General features: G+C 40.1%; 1 long non-coding RNA gene across 2 annotated transcripts; it reads left to right on the forward strand.

Annotated features, from left to right (window-relative positions):
- Positions 1–595: 595 nt before the first annotated feature.
- LOC136294923 (uncharacterized) lies at positions 596–19,771 on the forward strand. Of its 2 annotated transcripts, XR_010722528.1 has the most exons (4): positions 596–914; positions 16,402–16,480; positions 17,696–17,784; positions 18,051–19,771. It is a non-coding gene; the product is annotated as an uncharacterized lncRNA (long non-coding RNA). The 2 variants fall into 2 exon arrangements; XR_010722527.1 differs by having other exon boundaries at positions 17,696–19,771.
- Positions 19,772–20,909: the final 1,138 nt, after the last annotated feature.

Here is a 20,909-nt window from a genome sequence, read left to right on the forward strand (position 1 = left end):
GAAGAAAAAGGCTGTTTTAAGTTAGTGGGATCTTGATCTGTTCTTTGATGACAAATTCCACCTATTTTGGAACAATTAACATAACAGTTCAATGTGTATTGAATAAAACAAATGGAAATTTTTTGAGCTGTAATTTACAACTAAAAATGATATTAAATAATTTCTGTACCAGCAACAATGTGACACAATACAGTAGAATATTGTGGTAAATAAGAGAAGGTTTTGATTGTGCACTACTGTAGCTCCCTGAGCAGAATGTTGGGTTCAACTAGGAAATATTGAATAAAACTTCATATCCCTTCTGAGGCTCCATATCTCAGCTTCTATTTTTAACAGAGTTCTCTCTCAATATTTTTGCCAGGGTATGGGGGTTTGCTTAGGTGGGGTTTTGTATTTTTTTTTTTTTTTAAGCACATGGTATAATGCAATCTAACCCCCCACTTTGCTATAAATGTGCACAGAAATTAATTGAACAATAAATGAGGTGTCAGCTGCCTTGAGGCATTGATAGGTATTAATGCCCCTGACCAGCCCCACATGGGGCATCCCAGCCCCTCCCAGGACTCAGGATTTAAGCATCCTTTGCATCCCCCTGTTTCTTAACTGTGCTGTAGGGCTGCAGGTCTCCAGCTCCTGGTGTGGCACCCTGCTAGTGTGGACTCTGGCCTGTGTATGGGCCCCCAGGCTTGGTGACGGAGCTGTCCTGCCAGCGTGGACCTGGCTGGCAATCTGCGTATCTGGTTTGACCCTGACCTACAGATTCTCCCCTAAGCTCAGCCCCCAGGCCTGTGCCATTGCTATGAACGTGCCTGATGTTGGAACTTGTAGTTGAAGCTCCCCTGCTCTCCCCACCAGCTGTTTAGTGCCTGGTCCTGCCTCCCTGTCGTGCTGGGAGAAGATGTGGGTTAGTTGAGGTAAGTAAATACTGTAATAAAGTTTACTTAACCTGGATGAACCTGCCCTGCCCCATGTCTCTATAACCTATTTCATATTAGAAAGGCAAGATTTCTCAGGAGTATGAAAAAAGTAGCTAGGTTTGATATCTTGGAGCAATTGTTCTGCAATAGCTTTTCAGATCTAGTGTTCCAGACTTTTCCTCAGAGACATGGGGACAGGGGATGCAGCTCCTGCCGGGATGCAGCTGGGGGAAGCTGAGCCAACACAGCTGGAGCTGAGGTTGTGCTGTCCTTTGGTCTCCTGTGCAGCCAGTGGCTTTCTGTGGTAATCAGGGCTTGCTCCCCTGCCTGATCTTGTGTCTGCCTATTCTGTGCAAACCCAAGCTATTGTTCAAGAATTTTGTAAATCAAAACACAAACCTCCTGGCATCCGAGTGTTTTGTACAGGCAATGGTAAAAGATTTGGGGTGGTGGTGGTGGTTGGGAGGTGAGAGAAGCTGGAGGGTTTGTCTTAGTTTGCTTTTTCTGGGACAGTGTTAGACAATGAGTTGATCCAAATTGCATGGATTGTTTCAAGAGAAGAACTACAGGTATTTGCGGTGGAATGGATCAAGTTAAAATTCTCCAAAATACCTCCTCAATAAGCATCCAGCTGTTAAGAAACCTGGGGCACTGTTTCATGCATTTAGCAGAACAGCTTACACATGTAGGCCATTTAAAGAAATGGAATAAAGCACCTCATGTTGCATTTCTCCACCATTTAGAAAAAAACATGGAAAACAGTGTCACTTCAATGGTTTTTCCTATGTTTTTGTCCAACTCCATACATGGATATCTGGCCTCCAGCAGGACAGAGGATAACTACCTACAGGTTTCATGCCTTACACTCAGTTAAGCTACTGCTTGGGCAGGTTTTCCAGTTTTCCTTAAAAAAATACAAAACATTCTCTATTTATTTTACCAGATTCTGATAGGGCAAGTTTGAAGGAGAAGGAAGAGTCTGCTTCTCTGGGCTAGGTGCAGGGTTCTCCTCCAGGATATCTACAAGTGTATTTGGATGTGTGTCTGTTTAAAGGTAGTATTAGTGTGGAGGTAATAGAAGAATATGGGCTTCATCCCACAAAGTTGTAGACTGGAGCACCTGCCAAATCAGATCCTTTGCATGTGGGGTTTGATTGGCATAATCTCTGAATGTTTTTTGTTTCCAACTACTCTACATAGATTAGCCTGGAAGATTAAAAAATCTGTGGGTCCCTCCAAGTACTTGGGATAATATGTTCTTGTTTTAAAAGTACACTTGAATATATTGAGTAAGGGAAAGAAAGGCATGAAATCAAGACTTTAGAAGCAAGGCAAAAAGTCACAATGTTTGTTTCATGATATATCTGGGATTTTACCACCTGGAGAGGTTTGAGAAGCAGACCTTCCAAATAAAAATAACAGAATAATTAAACAACAATAGTAAAAAACAGTGGTGAGGTACTTCAGAAATCTACATTTTACAGAAGTGTAATCATGATTTAAAAATACAAAAACACTGTGACTCAAAAGAGGGAGAGCGTGGGTGTTTGCTGGGGATGAGTCAAAAGAGAAGAAATTTCAATTCCAGAAAGCAAATGCAAAAGATGAGGCACTGTAAGTAGAGCCTGCAAAAAGGCAGACCAAATTTATGCATTTGTTCTTCATCCAGGGTTCACCTCCATGCTATGCAGAAGTCATTGATTAACTGACATTAGATTGAAATGGGGCAATTAGACAGAGTAAAATGTCTACAGCATAAATTATACAAGAAAAGTGTCTGAAGAGAGCCTCCCCTTTGTCTTTAAGACTTGCCAGCTGTTCCTTTTCTGCCTTGTGATTTTTACCTTTCCAGATAAGCATATTCCTTTCTCTAAATCAATCTGACGGAACAGTGCTAACTGTATATCACAGGGTACAGCTGTATGTCCAGATACATTTTTAATAGGTCAGCCAGTCCAGTGGCAAGATAGCACTGATTCATGTTAGCAGATGAGGAGGAAAATGATGCTGTGGAAGCACCTACAGCAGATACCACTGCACACTTCCTTGGTCCTGATTACCTGAATCAGTTTGTCACACGCTTAAACTGAAACATGTGCTCTGGTCCCCTTTGTAGTCAGTGAATCAGGTGCTCAGTCTTCTACAGTATTGAAAATTAATTACAGGAGTTGGAAATCCTGCTGTTTTCCAGTATAAGTAATGGAAGTAAATCACTGATTCATTGAAAAAAGAAAGCTGAGGCAGTTCTGTGGCTATGCTGGCTCAGTGTTCTTTACTTGTAACAGTGCAAAATGTGTTTAAATGCTTTTTTGCAACAGGAACAATGAAAACTGGGTGGGTTCTTTTAGAAACAGATTGCTTTAAACCTCCTCTTGTGGTCATGGCTAACACAGTGTGATCCAAAAACACCTTAGTAGTGAAATTCAGCTTGTTTGTAAAGGAAGCCTGCTCTTTGCCATGGTCCTGGAGTTGTATGAGTCTCCATGGGCACCAGCATGCTTTTGCTCTTCCTCTTATCCCACTGCCTAAAGAGCTGTGGGCTGTTAGTGGGGCTACCTAAACAAACCCTTCTCCAGAAGCGCAGAGTAGTTTGAGATGTATCCAAGCTGCCATTTTCAGCTGCAGTTTTACAGCCTCTATCCATTTACCAAGTCCAGACCTGACTGAATATGAATGATCACAGCTAGGGCAGCAGAGCCACACTTGTATCTTTTTCATATCAGCACTGAACAGGGTTTAAGAGTGGGAGATTTGCACAGGCCCATCTTGTTGGGGACATTTGATTTGTTCTCAGGGTTGTATTTTGCTTCCTATAAGGCTGCTCTGAGCTCTGACAGGAGTGGGAAAGGTAGCCTGCCCTGATGCACTGGGGACTGAGCTGGGCATCTTTACAGTGCAGTGTGCACTGAATGCCTCTGAATGACTGCAACAGGTTTGGCTTTTGTCCAGTATAAGGAAAGCAAATCTTAGCATCCACCTGTTTGAAGAATACAAGGAAAGATCACCTGGCTGTGCTATACAGTGACATGCACTGGGCTGTTGTAAATAAACAGGGCATTGAGCATTTCCTTATCTTCCCTTTGCTCATCTTAAAAAGATTAATGCATGAGCTTTTCCACTGTAGAATAATGTGCAATTTGTAGTGTCGCCACGTGAGATGAAGCCTTGATCTTTTGTAAAGCCCAGGTTACAGAATGGGGAAGGGAGAAGTGGATGTTTAAAATTGCTGTTGGCCTGTGCAAAGGGCTTCAACAAGTAGTCAGTTTTCTGCTGTATGCAAGATTTGACAGTGGATTGGCCTGAACTGGTGGTACCTGCTGGGTGACCTCTTCAGTTTTGCGTTTAACTTTCAACAGATTGTCCATGTAATTGAAGTGGTATTTTCATCCATTCCTTTTCAGGCCTTTGTGCAGAAAGGCATACTAGGGATTTCTGTGTGGTTCTAGAATGGCACAGGTTCAGAGCCACATAAACCTGACAGTACCTTCCCACTTACCTGCAGCAGTCAATACCTGCTTCCAGTTTTGTCAGGACTGCCTCAAGCATAGGAATTCCACAAAAATCACATGTTTATCCTGTTTGTTCAAGTTTAATGTGCCCAGTCAAGCAAAAAGGAAACCAGATGAACATTTGGCTAAGTGGCATTTACATTATTTTTATGCTGGGCTTTATCTGACATGTCAGACACACACTTAGTATTTTATAGACATGTCTCTCAGCCTTCAAAAATACAGATTTATGATTCTGAAAATATTTTACCCAAGCTGAGAGCATTTAACTTTTCATAATTGGGTTGAAGGGTTGTACATATCTCATCCAGTCCAATCTGAAGAAAAAGTGTTTTCATTTTTCATGTACAGACCATGAAAAGGTGAAGGTTGACACTAATGATAATATATAAAACATGAGAGAAATGTAAACCAAGCCAGTCTCATATGTGCTTGTTCATTCGTTTCTTGGTGTTGAGGAGTATTTATACAGCACAGAAGTTAAAATATCTGACTATCACAAAGCATGATGATTTTGTACAGTGAACTTTTATAACTCATTTGAAATGAACCTGTCAGTCATCATTAATGGTCTGTGAAACCCTATCCCAAGCTGGTGCCAAGTCTTTCCCACAGAAACATTGTGATAAGCTCTGCTGTGTTCACAGTAAATCAGGGAGTTTCACAATGAGTTACATGATAAGCTTTCCAGAATTGCACAGTAAATCATTGTGCTGAACAATTACACAGTAAGCCTCCTTAGTTTTTTTCTTTATGGGAGTGTCTGCCAGTAATGGATAAAAGTCAATATTCATATTTTTATACCACTTCTACTACCTATCTCAAATACAATTTATGGCACTTCTTAAGGTTGGTGGTAAGACCACTCTGTTAGCCTTGTATGCCTGCATATATGTGATATAGTTAATAATGTACTGGGGGACAGTGCACAAGGAGCCTAGAGAAGTCTAAAGGCATCACTGAGGCTGACTGATAGGAAAAGGTAGCCTTGGCTTTCAGTGGAGCTGTGCCAGTTTACACCGGCTGGGCTGGCTTTTGTCCTGTTTCTCCGAGAAGATATGTATGAGGCTTTTCAATTTATGCAGGGATTCACATTTACTTTGTTTTACCTTGGTTTTCATTGTCCCATTCAATTTTTTTTTTTCAGTCAGCATTGCTATGAGCAGCATTTTTCCTCCTAAACTCTGTTTTATTGATTCTTGTGGTTTACAAGACCATTTCTCTCCCTTACCAGCTCCTCTTATGTGATTTAACCTCTGCACCTATTTGATAGGTCATATTGCAATTTTTTTTTTCCCCCCCAAATTTCAGCTCTTCAGCTTCAGCTGTCTCCAAGACATCTCCCACTGATGCTCCCTTGTCCTTCAACACTGCAGACTAACTTAGCTTCTTGCCTTTTCTCCCAGGCTAGTGCCTGCTGCCCCTCCCTGCCTATCTCCAGGGCTCAGACTTGTCTTGTTTGCTTTGGTTTCATCTCCTCCCTCCCCATGTCTCGCTGCTTCCTAGAGACTTGCAGGGCCTATTGCCAAGTGCTCCAAACATGCAGCTTGCATTCTTCTTCCTTGGCAGAGCCTCCTAAACTCCCACTACTCCACCCTTTGTATGCCACTTCAAAAATGCACACCTTCTCATCTTCCAGTCTTGACAAGATGAAACAATAATAAACAAATTTCCTGGTGCCATTTCAGCATGGTTCCTTCAGGTGCATAAATTGTTGATGTCAGGTTGTAGGAGATGTCTGCCTTTCAAAGAGCAAGGAGTCGTGTTTGCATTAATGCTGCCTCCATCAAGCATCATGTAGCCCTGGAGAGGGCTATCATGTACACCAGAACTGCAGGAGCCAAAGCCCCATCTGCATCACAGCAGAAAAGCTCCAGTGACAGCAGGGGCTGTAGCTCAGGTTTGTGCTGGCTGAAGGGTTGGCCTTGAGTGGGGACTGTGGGGTGAAAGCCAGGAGATAGTTACTGAGAACCTTTTACCTCTTTTGGAAACCCACTGCAGACACAGGAAAAAAAAACCAACAAAAAAACCCCAAAAAACCCAAAACAAAACAAAAAAACCAACCAACCAAACAAAAAAAAAACCAAAACAAAAAAATAAAAACCCCACCAACACCCACAGGAGAGGATCTCACTGAAAAATAATAAGAAATCTTGACACAATGTTTTGTGTTTTTAGAATGACCCTTCACATTTGTTTTCAGTATTGATGACTATATTGTTAGGAAAATAAAATATTTTGGTTCATTTTGGTTCATGAGCTTAGAGCTGCTGCTTTCTTCTAAAATGCTGGCATGAGGCATTATCCTTTAAGTGTACATGAGAATTGCTAGTGGTAATCTGTCCTATATGGTGGCGAAGTCAGGAAGGAGCTCAAGTCTCTGCCAGCCAAGGTTTGTTGCAATCACTGAGAGTAAAGTTCATGATCTCTTTTTTCTGTTTGAAGTCACCTTATTGTTTACTATAGATGTTCAGTTGAGGTGGTTGTGAGATCAGGAAGAGGGAAGGAGAGGTGAGAAATATGGAACCTTTCTAGTCTGCATGCAAGGCAGATCATGTACAGCATACATTGCTAGTTTAAAAGCCCTCAAGAGGATGTCACAGGACTCTGATGCACTAAGATATGTGCAATATCAACACTTGCTGCCCTTATTTGAAATGTCATAAAATGGGATGTGTATACTTGGTGCAGAAGCAGGCTGTGTACCCTCAAAGAAGTATGTGTAGGTAGTATATTACAGCTTTTTCTGTGTGGTGTGCATCTGTTCTGGCCCAACTACAGATTAAATCCTGTCTTGTAGCTCGTGAAAATACTGACACATGCTGTTGTACGAGCAGCCTCCAAACATGGCACAGAACATGGGTGTTCTTTTGTAGGGGAGCTGCCTTTGCTGGGATGCAGGAATCCTGCAGTTTAGGTTTGTGATTGGGGTGTGTGTGCTTGTAAAACATGATGGGGGGGACCCCAGAAGGCTCTGGGGAGGCTGGAATGGGATGAGGCTGTCAGGACAAAAATCAGACCTATATGTGACCCTCATATGTACAAGAGTAATGTACGCATTGACACCAGCTTATTAAAGCAGATACTTAGGAGTCAAGAAATGAATTTAAAAAAGGGTTTCATACTTGGGAGCTGGGCCTTTGAAGCTGTTGTTCCTCTCTTTTATAAAAATCGGGAGACATGCTGAAATTGCAAACTGCCTTGTCATCCCTGGAATCAAATCTTCAAATGAAGAGGAAATCTTTTCTTTTTCCTAGAAAAGATGCACTCGCTGGGTCTTTTCAGATACCATTTCTATTTGTGACAGGAACTTTTTCAAGGAAATGAGCAGAAGGTAGAACAGCATGCTGCTTCTGATTGTACATTTCTTAATATGCTTTAGAAATATACACACTGGCAACATTTTTACAAGAAAATGCCTCATCTTTCATTAAAGAATGACTTATAAAAAAAGCCTTGACTTTTGTATGGCTGTGTATTTCATTAGGTATATTTCATACTTCTCTAACAACTCATAAATGGCAAATAGTCCTGAGTAGTACTGGGAAAGCAATTTGCTTTAAATGGTTCATTTAGGTGAATTTAGCAATTTTATTTTGTATATAAACTGAAAAGCGTTTCTTAGCTCAGCTTTTCCACTCTCCAGAATACAGGTGTTTAGTTATTGACAGAGATCATGCAAAATCTCTTTAAGGCAGCTTAACAAAACCAAAAATACTTGCTTTCCAAATGTCATTTTTAATTAGTCCAGATCCAATACTTGGACATTACCATGAGCAGGTAGAGTTAGATTGTTTAACACTAATAGGGAGCACATCTGATTTCATCAAATTTCCTATAAGCTATAGGAACTGTGTGTGCCAAAAAGCAACTCAGTGAATGCTAACTCTGAGATAGCACCAAAAGTCAAATTCTGAGTGTTTTATATAAAGGTTTTTCCCAAAAGTCATCTTGTAACTTTGATCCTCCTAACGTGCTACTTCTAGCATAAATGCCTTTGAAGCAAAACAAAAGCACAGAGTAAACAGAAAAGCCAAACCCAAAAATATTTACATCAGCAGGCTTTGCAGTGAAATCATAGTGCATTCTCAGGCAATGATTTCTCTTACTCCCTCTTTATTACCCTTATTTACCCTTCCTTTATCCTGATGCTTGAATTAAGCCAGTATATGAGTGCTTTTCTTCTCTGAATGTCCTTTAATTTGACAGCCTCATGGCCTCAGTGCCCTTCTTTGCCAAATATTGCCTTTTTGTAGACACAAGTTAATTCCTATCATATTGTGAGACAGGCCTGTGCACAGTGAAAGCCCAGCTTGCAAACTGCCTCGTTTCTTTCCAGCCCCTGAGGAATTGTGAGTGTGTCAGTAAGAGCAGATAAAACTATCAGCATGTTCCTTCTGCTTTCTTCTGAAATTTTTCTCAGCTGCATCCTAAAACATAGGGTGTTTGTTTTCTTTCTTTTTAGTTTGCCCACTGCTTGCCCCATCCACTTTCTTTCCATCTCCCCCATTTCCCACCTCCCCTGTAGGAATGCAATGGCAATATATCTTCACTTAGGCTCCTTGCTGCAGTTTGTTTGCATGGCTGGAAGGAAGTGCACTGTCACTCATGAGCCTTTGCACCTGCCAAAGCTAACAAGCAAAGTTTGACCCTCATTCCGACGGATTATTTAGAACTTCACGCATCTAGGAGAGTTGTGGTGTCCCAAAGGAGCAGCTGAGTGCTACTACAAATATTTCTAGTAACAGAAGATTTAATGTTCTTTGTGTAATATAGGTATTGTTGAATAGATCCTATTTCAGGTCTAAAATGCATTTTTTTCATTGGATATCATAATTCAAGTTTCAATAGCAGAAGTATAATAATGGTATTTTGATTTATAGCTGACACTTCAAAAGTTTATTTGGACCAATGGAGGTGATGCAGAAACAGCAGTTTTTAGCAAAAGTCCTTCTGCCTGGCCTCACCTGTGATCCTGTACTTTCTTTTTTGTGTATGTCTGTCCTCCTTGGTTTTGGTGTATTTCTTGTCCTCCTGATAGCAGTGACTTTACTCCTGAGTGATGGAGACTGGGCTGGGATCAGAACTGGGTCCTAAAACTCATTTTTTGGTGACATAACTCAAAATTATGACAAATAGGGAATGGAGATGGGTAACTGCTCTAAAGACATTAAGTGATTAGCAATGGGTGAACATGATGTTTGTGGTCTGATAAGAAAAGCACTCAGAAAGCTAAATACACATTTTCCAAAGCTCATCTGGTGGGAAAGGGGGTGATGAAAGGCTGGTGGTGCACCCTTGAGACTTTTTCCATGCTCATCTGGATGTGTAGCAGAGTGGGGGAGTGCTGCCAGTGGCACTCTGCTGATGTGGGGCAGGTATCCCCAAAGAGAGGGCTGGTACTCACTGAATTGTTGGGGTTTTTCTTTTACTTCTGTGGACAGAATGTTATTTTATGAGGAATTTTCAGATTAAGATCTAAGCAACCTGGAGAGCCTTTCAAAAGATCCACAAACCCTCTGAGCCGTGTGTTGTATTTATCTCTTAAGGAACCTTGTCATTAGGCTCAAATTAAAAATGAGCTGTCAGTTTCTATTAATAATTAATGCTGAAATGTTAGCACTTTGAAAGACTGTTTCAAGTGTAACACATTCCATTTAATGCTGAACAGTTTTATATTTACAGTAATTCCACCTTTCATCCCTTAATGTCAACCTCTAAATCTTTAATGCTTTAATCACACTTCTTATTTTGATATCCCAAGTGAGCTGTTCTAACCTGTGTCCGCTCCCTTTCGATAAGGTGCAGATTTTATACTGGAAGGTTAGTCAGCAGCACTTGTTAATTATTAAGGAAAACAAAATGCTATTGCTGGAAAATTATGTTTGTTCCCAGCTGTATGTGTTACCTTTAATCTGTACTGACAAGAAGCAAGAGGAATCATAAAATAATCAGAGGAGTCAGGAGAGGGGATTGTTTGTGAAGAACATTACCCAGCAGAAATGTAGACAGCCTTGATTTGATTCCATAAATGAACCTAATTACTGGGTAATGTATTGTTCTATGAAAATAACATATCTGTAAAATATATAGTTAAGAGAAGGCTCTGTGAATTTGAAAGCAGATGACTTTTGCTTTTGAGCTGTTATTCCTATAGCATATTCCTGGACAGCAAAACCTTAGTGAGAGCTTTGGTCTTGTGCAGAGGCGACACAAATATTGCCCATCCTGCAGCATATGCCTGTGAGCCAAGTTCTTTATTTGCAGCCTTCCAATTGTGAATAGGGGAAAACTCTGCAGAGAAATGGGCCACCTAAATGTGTTGTGAAGTTTTCTTTTTAGAATGCTTCTTTGTCTCCTGTGAATATCCAAGATATAATAAAATAAATACTTGAAATTTTTTAACTGCAAGGCAAATAATGAATATTCTAGAGAACTAGAAAAAGCACTTAAATGTCTTCCAAAGAAAGGAGACATTTTTGAACTTGTAGTTATAAAATATATTTCTCCAAGTTGTTTCCCTTGCTGTTTCAGAATAACTCCTTGAAGTGAGATGTAGGTATACAGTTAAGGGTATTTGCGATTAAGTTTACATAATATTAATGGATTATAGAGCAATATTAAACTAATAACCTACTGCTTAATTACTGGGATCAGTAGAGTGAGACTCCACCTTAAGTCTGGCAGATTCATGTACCACATGTAACATGTCTTGCTACCAATTAACGTTAGCAATTTGTTATTCATGCACATGTTTTCTGGGATAGATACTTAAGACTATTCTCCATATCTTTTTCCACAACTGCTATTGCATGGAGAAGGCAGAAAGGTGTTTCACTGTAACAGAAACCTCAGCTTGGCCCTTCCTTTGCAGAAACTGAAAATAGGGTCTGGTGCTGGGGAGGGACCTTCCCTGGCCTTTGGGAGCCTCTATGGATGGGCCCCATAAGGCTGTCCTTGTATGGACCATGTTTTAATCATGTCTGTCTATCACTGGTTAGACACCCAGCCTCTGAATTTGAATGCTAACCATTTTTCTTTAATAATGTGTTATTTCTTTTATTCCCCTGCACTGCGTGCCTCTTTTTCCTTCACCCTGTTTGTAGGCATGTTTCTCACAGGCATACTTGAAAATCTCTCCATTGGCTTTGCATTGGTAGCTGAGAGTTCAAGCACATGTGCAACTCACAGCAAGGTACTACCTCACTGCCTGACAATTCACTTGAAATCAGGGGACTGCTAGACTGAGACTCCAAAAAATCTCTATCCTGTTTGGCTTGCCATTCCCACGAAGGCAAACAGAGTGCTGGGTCAGGTAGTATTTGGCACCCATCTCACCTATGTGCTAGTGAAAGTATGATGTGCAAAGTGAAGTTTTGATACTGAATTATGATCGATTCTAGCAGCATTTCCACCACAGATGCATGTATTTCACTGAGACCAAACTGGAGTAAAAGGTAGGATTTTCTCAGCTTGTGAACTTATGCTTGTATTATCAGCTCTCAGCAATATTATCTGCTTCTTTTATCAGGCTCTCATTGTCTGGGCTTTTTTATAATTATATGAAGAGTGGATAAATTCCTATTAAGTTGTCTGTGACTAGAAAAAGAATTACTGCACTGATACTTTCAATCCTCACTGGTATGTAAAAAAGGCATTCAGAGTTTACTGAACCTCTGCCTCACACATCAAAAAAGAAATAGAAAAATTCCTGCTGATACATTATCATGCAAGCATCCACTTCTGTCTTTTCTTGCTGTGGAGACATGCACAACATACAGGAAAGACTTAATATTTATAAGATGCCCAACAGGACTAAAAAAATGGACACGTGTAGGATATGTACGTTATTCATTACAAACATGATTAGTGTTTCTATATAATAGATGTGTTGTTAAAGCACAGTGGATTCTTCGAAGTTTACAAGTTTGTTATGAATTGATTTATTCATGAAATGCTTTGTTTCTATGACAACTTTATTGGTTTGCCTGTGGTCTAAATACATATAGGCATGGCAGGAATTCTACAGTACAAAACAAATTACATGCTCCCACCTGAATGTCTTGATGGCTTTGGGAATGTACAGAAATCCATTTCAGTCCACAATGAGGGCTGAAATCGCCATAGACTGTGCCAGTATGAGAGGGCTTACTTAATAAAGAAAAATGCTTAAAGGTCCTCCACAGCTTCCAACTCTGCAATAAAAGCAAAAGATGGAAACGAAGAAAGGAATCTGGTAGGAAAACATAAAAGCAACCCAAAACCCAATTGCAGAGATGCTAGTGTATTCAAGGAAAAGCCACAGATCAAAGACCAGCACTCTCCCACAAATAGAGCTTGCAAGAAGCTATTAATATTCATAGCAGTTCTAGACCTGCAAAAGAAACTGGAGAGCTATTGTTTAGTTAAAAATTAGTGTGAAAGTATAGGACATTAGTTGATAAAAGGATAGGAAGGCTTGCTAGGGCAACACAAAATGGCATCAGAGAAAAAAGCCAGTAAGTGGATCAAATAACAGAAATGAAAATACAAGAGCAGTAATTAAGACAGGGACTTGGAGGAGAGGTCAGAGACCTAAACAGGGTAACAGTTTTCAAAGCATGCAAGACAAAAGTTGTGTAGAAGTGCTTCTATGAGTGACCCCATGACACAGGGGTCTCTCCAAGACAGTATTGTAAACTAAGGTAAAACAATGATGCTTTGCCTGCTTCTGTCCTGTGTGATGCAAAACCTTTTGGGAAATAATAAGCAAGAGCAGTGGGAACTGAAACAGCCTCTCCCCTTCCATCACCCATAATCTATCTGCTTTTCAAAGCAGAAGCAGCAGAGAGTGCACTTCCATGCAAAAGCAAGTTTTCCAGCAATGTTTTTTAATGTAAAAAAAGCTGCATAGTATTCTGGATCATTTTTAGAAAATTGGTATGAGAATTTCAAAGGGAAGAAGGGACACTTATAATCCTCTGCCTAGCCTGAAAGCCAGCGTGAAAATGCCTTAAATTAGAGCAAACCACTGCAAATGCAAATTCTGTAATGGTAAACCACAGACTGCACCTCTAGCTCTTCTGCCTCTCCCAGGAACTTGTGCTGTGGTTTAGGTGTTTCCATGCTCACTTGGCTCAGACCAGGGTTTTGCCTTGTAATTTGGCTATTGGGCTGTCATTCATTGAAGTATTTCACTGATTTTGTCTCTTATAGAACATTCAGAGGACGGGCAGATTTTGCAGCAATATGAATTTTAGGATGTACTGCCTCCCTTGCACTGCAGAGAAGTCAAACTGTAAAGCCAGTGGGGTTCAGTACCTGAGATTTGGCTCAAGGAGTGCCTTAGTCAAATACTGTAACTGTTTGTGAACCAGGTCATCTGCTTTGAAAGGTGACCCGGCTGATGCGGACAGGCACTGCAGGAGAGGCAGAGTTCTGAGGCCAAGAAGCAGAGAAAAGGAAATGCAGGTAGTGAGATGGGAGGCTGCAGGCAGCTCTGTGCTGGGCAGGCACACAGCATTCATGGCTCACCCACTCGGTAAGTGCCTAAGACATTTGACTAATTTGACATGGAAGCCCTAAAAAAAAAAAAAAAACAACAAAAAAACAAACAAACAAACAAACAAAAAAAAACCTTCTCCAATTAGTGCATCCTCTCTATTATTTCTGACTTGTGTTTTGACCCAGTCCCTTCCATATTCCTAATTGCCTGTGCTGCATGAAGTGATATCGCCTTCCACACGACGCTTTTATGAACTGTGGTCTCCTGCAAGGGGAGAGATTTGGGAGTAGCAGCCTCCATGATTGACTTGAAAGGACACTGTTGCTTCAGATGGTCAAACTGAGAATTTAAAAACTATGGAATATCTACTGAGATAGACTTTAGAGGGAGGGAGTGATCACCTCCTGGAGCAGTGGGCCTAATTCTCAGCTGGTCATCCTTGTATGTCTATTCTGCTTGTTTCAAAGCCCTTCATTGTAGCAATGGATTTTGTTTGGGTTTTTTGTTTCTTTTTTTTTTTTTTTTTTTTCAGGCTGGGTATAAGCCTTGGGAGAGAAAGGAGTGTTGACATCAGCCAAATAGCTCCTTATTCCACCATGCCTTTGGGACTGAAAAAATGCTGGAATAAAACTACTGGGCATGCTGAAATAAAATGCAGGGAGTTTTTTGTTTCTTTAGTTCTCCATTTCTAGATACTAAGTCTCCTGTCTCTAGAAGGAGTTGTTGCCCTTTCAAGATTCAATCTGGTTATGAAATGTGTAGTGAAGATCTTTTTTTTTTTCTCAAGGAAAAGAATAACCATAAAATCTTTTTCCATTAGTATTCCTTTCTTACTGGCTTGACCCCTATATGGTGCAAGTAATGCATTTTCAATTTAGCTTTTATTTTAAGGAAGTACATAGGCTGAACAGTGGAATAGGCTATCCCTCAATAAGGCACGGAGCCAAAAGTAGTTCTAAGTCCCCCTTAATGGACTGGTGGAGGTTCTGCTTAGCACTCCTGAAATATCTGCTGGCTTTTCAGCACTGTTCCCAAGAGACCTAGCGAAAAAGGGCTTCTGGTGGAACACACAGGGCAAGGATGCACCAGAGACTTGATGGCCAGAACAACCCTGGAACCCAAGGTACCTGGTCAGAAGCCAGCACTGTAGGCACTACAGAGATGGGCAGCCTGGATGTGTGTACCACTTGGCTGTTCTGTTACAGTTCTTCGTGTATCCCCTTCATTTTGAGAAACTGGGAGATGTTTGGAACACTCATCACAGGGGAGTGCTGCATCTCCAGCATCCGAGAAGGGTTGTGGTACACACATGGTACCATCAAATAATGCTGCTTGTAACAGATCAGCACAGTTCCTGCTATGTAGTGCACGTGTTTCAGTAAAGAGTGGATTTTGACAAACCTGATTGGCAGTGAATTTAAAAACTATTTTTAAAGTCCCATAAATGCTTTTATGGGCCCTTTTAAATGTTGTCTGAGCTATGTAGAAAAATGTCATAGTTTATCCCATAACTAACCACAATATTTAATTTAATGATGGCTGTAAAACAAGTGCAACAAAGAAAAAACTCTTCTGAATTTTCTTGACACTGTTTTCAGCAAATACTTGCTCTTTACCTGACATGCCATCATTTACTACCTCAACCCTCAGAGAACAGCATGATAGCTGAACTATTGATACAGTAGAAGAAACCATAGGCAAGGAAAGTAAACTGTGATATTTTGAAATTAATGATGTAGTTCACTTGATGCACTGCTTGCCTAACAATGAAAAATCTAGAGGGAAGGTCTTCATGAATGAAATTTTAAAAATCTCTGCATTTCAGTCATGGACTGTGCAATGTAATTTGTGTTTATATAAGGATATGCCTTACATAATGTGATGTGGTGAGTTTAGGCAGACTGTACTTTACACACACATATCAAATGCTTAACTTAATAGAAATGCCTCTTTTTGCCGCCTCTCTGGGTTTGGGTTTGTGTATGTTTGTGTGTGCATATACATGCATACAGAGGGGCTAGGAGCAGGTACCCTTTTTCATTAAGTAAGTGACATTTTCATGCTGGTACAGCATCTACCTATCTATCTTCTTTCTGGCAAAGCTGTGTGCCTTTCAGTCAGCATCTGACTAAAGATCAATGAGAGAAAGCTTTTTGAAGGTGCTTTCAGGTCCTGCGGCAAGGGAGATGATCAGAAAGCTGCCATAAGCTTCGGACCCACTTGACAAATGAGGAACTATTTTGGTGCTCTGTAAACTGCTGTCACATCAGTTAGAAACACTAATTAGAACTACTTTGCTGTTGAAAGTGTCCAGTGCATTAAATACCACTTCTGCTTATTGCAATTAGCTTATCCATTGACTTACACTTTATACCACAAGACTATCAAAGATGGAAATGCATAAGGGATTGTTTAATAATTTATGAAGGAAATTAGAACTGAATGGCAAATAGCTTTTGCCTGCTACCCTTTGACCTTTCATTCCTTGCAGAGCATGAAACTCACATGTGAAATGTGCTCATCCTTGGTTTTGACTTGCTAGAGAAGTGTCAACAAGCCAGGATGCACAAGTAAGCAAACATCAGATTATGTCTTTTTCTCAGTGATGTGGAGATTAAATTATGTGGGTACTTCTGAAAAGCAATAGGACATTGTGGTGCCACACAGTCAGTAAAGAGAGAATTTTATACACTTCCTGTACTGTTCTTCAAACTGGTTCTTGTTATTGATAAAGCTGGGAGATTTTATTCAATAATTTATACCATGTGGAATTGTTCATAATTTTTAGTGCCATTTTGTCTTTTACAGGGCAAACTTGCAAATGAAACAATCTAGTAAAGAAGTGAAATTATAAGGACTGAGACAACTTCGTATTTTGTTTTAAAGTTAAATTTTGAGTCTATAATATTTAAACATGCCTTAGGAATAAGAACAAGGAAGCAAAATTCTCATACTGAAAAATCTATAAGTAATCCAGCCATTAGGAATGCCATGACTCTACATTGTACACAGAAGTTTTTTAGCACAGAGGGGAAAAAGAAAATACCATTCCAAATAGCTGACTTGCAATCTAGCACCCAACATAAAATCCCGAGGCTTCATTCCTCATTCTGCTTTTGTTACCTTGGTCTAAGCACTTATTCTTTCTGCTTGGATTCCCACTGATGATATTAGTTCTCAGTTTGGCTGCCAAGGTGTTAAAGATCAGGATTTGTAATTCGTTATTTTAAATATAAGATGGCAATCTTACCACCACTCATACTTCTCAAAAGCTGAAATGATTTTCTTCTGAAGTGATTTTTGGTTTTTTGTTCTCAATTTTCTTTTGTTCTTTGGGACCAGTCCAAAGAGCACCTGTGTTCTCTTCCTTAAAAATTAGTAAGGTATAACTGTAATGCACATTTTTTTTTCTAAAGTGATCTTTTAAAGATTCAGGCAGAAAACATTAAACAACAATAGGCAGTTCCATCTAAAAGCTCCCAACAAGAGTCACCTTCAATGATCTGATTCCAAATATATGAAATTCTCCCTGTCTTCAAATTTCTTCGTGATGAATGCAGAATATCTGCCTGAAGCCCTATATTTTGTGAGACTGCTCCATACAGAAATATTTTTGAGAAAAGTAATTACTATTTTATTTTCAAAAACTTGAATGATAAAAGATGAAAATACTATTAACAAAGGAATGGGCATACATTAACTTACCAAAATGTAACTATAAATTATGGTTTAAAATGGTTTTGTTCTTTGATGCTATTTACAAGTTGGGTTTTTTTGTGTTTTAGGAAAGAAAAGTGTCTGGAAGAGCAGAAGAGAATTGCAAGATCTCAAGCCATAATTGAGCCTCCTCAGCCTGCTGACACCAGAGGCCAAGGCAGTGATCTCATTTGTGCCCTTCATTTTGCTGCCTGAACTGGGAGAAGGGAGAGATTTAGTTTGGCTTTTTAAATTAGATTAACTTTAAAACCAAACCCAAAGATTATGCAGCAGGCCATACAGAACTGTCTGAGGGCTGCTTTGGTTTGGAGCAGTTCAGCTCTTTGGTCCCTTGGGCAAGCTGCCCATCCTTCAGGTGGCTCTGTTCTTTTGGCTGCTGTACCAGGAGCACAATGGAGACATTCATTTTTAATTTTTTTCCAGAAATTCACTGCTTTGTTGAGAGTTTCTGGCCATTATGGTGGTCTATATCCATGTGAGAGTTATGGAGAGAAGACTCTTGAAGGTCAGCTGTGAATCTGCCCTTGCCACCAGCAAAGTTGATATTGATGCCTTTGGAGCCAAGAAGCAACTCCTGAGCAGGAGTGAAGTTTGTATATAAGTCCCAGCCTGAAGCTTTGCTTTCCTTCATTTCTAATTGTCTGCTGCCTTCTTTTAAGACTGGTAACTTTAGATCAGAGGGAAAAAGAGGATTATTTTTAAGCATGATGAAATTTAACTTGTAATTGCTGTTTCCACAGCAGCCAATTGAGAGGTAAGAGCATAGCTTTACTAGGCAGCTCCTAATCTCTAGGATTTACAGATGCTGAAAATGAGCAGGAAATCAGGGAAGCAGTGACCTACCTGGAGTGCAAGTGCAACACACTCTCACAGATATCCATGCCAAAGACACATCATTCCTAGCAAATTTTGTCTCCCCTGTGCAACTTTGAAAAATCTCATGGTTTGATATTTGTGCCAGGTTTCACCTAATATTAATCAGACCCTGCATTGTATTTAATATCAGCTTTTGTATCCCTCTGCTTGAGACAGGGTGCCACAGTATATTTCATTGCTGGCAAGTTTCAGCAGGGAAGCAGTAACTTAAGCATTGACTGCTTCCCCTGACGTTTCACATTCCTGTAAAATCAGCTATGTAGAAAAAAGCCCAGTGTTAATTTAGCTTGCTCTTTCCCATGAAACTGCAAAGACAATCCCTGTAAAAAGCAGCACATCTTCAGATGCCCAGTGTCTATGGTGTGTGCTACAATACACATTTTGAGAGCCAGCATTGATTTGTGTTTGTCCTTCATTTAAAGCCCCTCTGTGGTGACTGGCTAAATTTGTTCAATTCTAAGAAGCAATTTGATTTTCCTACAGCACACAAGGTAAGCAGAAAGTGTGCTGCCATGTATATGGTACCTATTGAAAGCCTGCCCTGACACAAAATGTGCCATGGGAGAGAATTGACTCCCTCTGCAACTGTTTGCTCCTTGGAAGCAGCAAATGCTCCCAGCCGTGAGCATGGGTGCTGGTGCTGCTCTGCCCTGAACTTGCTTTCCTGCCTGCTGTTTGCCAGCAATGCAGGTACAGCACACTGGATGCCTAAGGCCAAATCTGAAATGTTTGTGTTGGCCGAGACTATTGACTCAGAATTGCACTGGTGCAAGTGTAAGGTTTTTTGTCCTAGAGCATTGGTAATGTTAATGAAATTCACATGTATTTCTCAGAGTGATCACTGAGGAAATCTTAAAAACCATACTACACACAGAATGTTCTGAAAAAAGTGTTTGTTATTGTCATTCTGTTCACCAACTGCTTTCTTGGGTTTGTGTAATCAACAAATATCTAAATGAAGTATTGGCAATCTTTATTGTGTAATCCCAAAGAAAACATGAAAGAGGAAGTTATACAAGTAGCTTTAGATAATGTCTCTTTCATGATATCAGGGAATTTTTTGTTCTGCTTTAGACATTTTTTGTGGGTTTTTTGTGATTTGTTTGTTTGTTTTGCATAGAAGACTCCTAGCCCACTAGGGAGAGTTTGGCCTTTTCTCTAGAAAAAAGGTTTATCTGTAAAATATCCTGGTTTATGTTTCCGTCCCCACCTACTACTAATTTTAACATACCCATCCCTTGAGCAGCAATAAAGCTTCTTTAAGTGACTGTCTGTGGGCATATGTAGGTGTGGCCATGTCCAAGAGCTGGGGCAGGGACTGTGGCCCATTCAGGTTTGTGCCTGGTGGGGGTGCCTGGGTGCACTTGGCCCCTTTTTCCCTGCTAGAGGGCAGGATGTTTTGGGGGGGGATTTCTCCAGTGCAAGGTCCCCTCCTAACAGTTCCCGGGTATTCTTCCATGGAGTGCTGCTGGGCCTCCAACTCCTCCTTGTGCCCCTGTGGCCAGTCTTGTCCAGCTGCTCTTGTGTTGAGGAAGTGTAATTACACAGTAAGGTTATTTTTCTAACTGATGAAAAGTAGTTAATATATTAATTCTGTTTAATTTAACCAGTGTATGTATTAAAACTCCCAACAGAAGCATGCATGTCTAGGACAGCCCAGTTGAATGCAGTGCAGAAAAAAGCTGTTTGTAAATTAGAACTGGATCAGAGATGTCATTTTGTGCTCTGAATAAGTGGAACAGCAAAACTCTTTGTATCAGCTTTCGTTGCCTGAGAAATGCTCTTGTGAACTTAGTCCCTTAAAACTTCTGTAGATGGAAAAATTCCAGTGAGAATTTTAAAATGGTATTTGAAAATAAATATAGGGTGTATAAAAATACTGAATAAGCAGCTGAGCAGTAGAAAACTCCAAGAAAAATTGCTATTGTGTAAAGATATATAGTTGCAACAGTAGACTGATATCCAATAATTTACTACTAAGTTCTAAAACCAGATGACGGCGAAGTGTTTGCTAAACCATTCTTTTTCATCTGACATGTGGCTGGATTATGTGAACTGACTCACCATTTAAATGGGGCTACTGAGATTGGTGTGTTATTGATTCAGACAATCCTTGACCCCAGGGATAATACTTTCTGTAACAGAGGAAACTGGCTTTTAGAATCCTACATCTCACTCTACATCTATGTTATTTGACAATACTGAAAACAAAAAGATTAAGGTAGCAAAGAATGAGTTAATACTGGCAAATTCAAGCAGCTTGTTTAATGAAATAGTGCTGGTGCTCTCCAGGAGGAAAATTGAAAGGTGCTGAGACTTTAGTCCTTTGGATTCAAATTCTTTTCAAGAAAACTATCAGTGGGCACTTGCCAGGATGCCTTCAGAACATTTTTTTTTTTATTTTTT

Source organism: Chamaea fasciata, unplaced genomic scaffold (genome assembly GCF_029207755.1).
Source record: "Chamaea fasciata isolate MVZ Bird 193981 ecotype frontalis unplaced genomic scaffold, bChaFas1.0.hap1 SCAF_10, whole genome shotgun sequence".
Classification (NCBI taxonomy): Eukaryota; Metazoa; Chordata; class Aves; order Passeriformes; family Sylviidae; genus Chamaea; species Chamaea fasciata.